This window comes from Chiloscyllium punctatum, chromosome 18 (genome assembly GCF_047496795.1).
Source record: "Chiloscyllium punctatum isolate Juve2018m chromosome 18, sChiPun1.3, whole genome shotgun sequence".
In the NCBI taxonomy this organism is placed as follows: domain Eukaryota; kingdom Metazoa; phylum Chordata; class Chondrichthyes; order Orectolobiformes; family Hemiscylliidae; genus Chiloscyllium; species Chiloscyllium punctatum.
The window spans coordinates 78,775,128-78,776,889 of record NC_092756.1 but is presented as its reverse complement, the minus strand read 5'-3'; the positions used below and the strand labels follow the sequence as shown (position 1 = coordinate 78,776,889).

Sequence of the window (1,762 nt, the reverse complement as noted above, 5' to 3'; positions counted from 1 at the left end):
GGAAATTAGATCACTGCAAGTAGTTAAGATGGAGGTAAGATAGATTATTGAAATATTGCAGAGTTTTGAGCTGTGATAAACTAGCGTGACAGAGGAGTTGAGGCCTGGGGCAGATCAGCCATGATCTTATGGAATGGTAGGATAGGCTTGAAGGGCTGAATGATCTACACTTGTTCCTATTTCTTCTGTTCTAGACTGTCAGAGATGCCAGGCTAGGTCACTGAGATCTGGGAGGAAGCTTGTCCTACTGATCCTCAGCAAAGGCCAGAATGTTCAGGGAGAAGATGAAAGTGCAAGTGTGCAAGCATTTGTCACCACAAGCTTTCATACTGTAACACAAAATGCAATAGATTTTGTTGTGTTGATGTCAGTATTGGCCATGAGATAGAATAGTGGAGCAGGCTGAATGGAACACTGCTACTGCTATGTTGCAGAAATGTAATTGCAATGAAATGGTGGAACAGCTTCTTTTGAGACTCTGCACTGTCATTTAAATAAAAATCCTTGAGAAAAACTTTCAGTTCCATAACGCCTTCAACAATCTCAGGTAACTGTTCCAAAGTGCTTTACAGCTAATTAAATATTTCTGAATTAATCACTATTGTAACGTAGGAATGAACGTTAGCAGAAGCGGAGGAAGCAGTTCCTGTAAACTCAAAGCATTCTTATTTTAACAGTTTCACAGACAAACAGATCTGAATGTGGACTGTTGCTTCCTGCAGATCAGCAGATTGTTGAATAACTTAATTTTATTGTTGGCCCCTCTTAGGACAGGTTCAATATTACCACAATGAAGATTATTTACTGTTTCAACAACACTGTTCCCTATTCAGCCCTAGTGGCCTAATGGATAAGGCACTGGCCTCCTAAGCCAGGGATTGTGGGTTCAAGTCCCATCTGGGGTGAGGTAGCTTTTTAGGATAACTGTACCAGAGTGAGGGAGAAATATCCACTAATTTAAAAAAGTGAATGTAGCAAGAATCTGCAAAAATATCTGGTAAGTGGATATAGGAAGAATCTGCATAAATTTCTGGTATTGTGAGAGGGAGCAAGAAACGCAGGGTCAGTCAGATGCAGAACATCTGACAGCACATTCTAAACAATGTTCTCTGTAACTTCCTCCAGGTGTAAAGCTTTTCCATGTTTTTGGATTGTTGTCTGGTAGAAGGGGAGCAAAGCTGATGTGGCACTGACCAGGCTCTACAGTGAAACACACACACAGTTTGGCAGCAGCAATGGCTCTGAATTGCTGCCTTCAGGTTCAGTTTGACCATACGGGAACTGTTTAATATTGTGACCTTCAAATAATATAGGCCACAACCTCAGTGGGCCATTCATGGAAAATGGCAGCTGGAACTAGATTGGAAGGTCATTACATAAGAAATAGGAGAATGGACAATTTCCCATTCCATACTGGATTAGTGGTGCTGGAAGAGCACAGCAGTTCAGGCAGCATCCAACGAGCAGCGAACATTCCAGCCTGTGCTGTCATTAAACAAAATTGCAGTAGATTTTCAACCTCCAGTTCACCCATAATACTGTATTGACATCATTTAATAACCCAAAATCTTTGGAATATACTCAATGAATGGTGATCCACAGCTATTTTGATGTGGGAAATGCAAAAATTCACTGCCCTTTGACTGAAGGGATTTGTCCTGCTCTCAGCCCTGACTGACCACCTTCTAAAACCACAAAGGGTTCCCACTCAGAGTAGCATTCTCCTAGGATTGGCCATTATTACCCCAGTCATTTAGAATTT

At 41.4% G+C, this 1,762-nt stretch overlaps 1 non-coding gene across 1 annotated transcript; it reads left to right on the top strand.

Annotated features, from left to right (window-relative positions):
* The first annotated feature begins 832 nt into the window (after positions 1 to 832).
* Positions 833 to 905, top strand: trnar-ccu (transfer RNA arginine (anticodon CCU)). The gene has a single exon. It is a non-coding gene; the product is annotated as a tRNA-Arg (tRNA).
* The last annotated feature ends 857 nt before the right edge of the window (positions 906 to 1,762 follow it).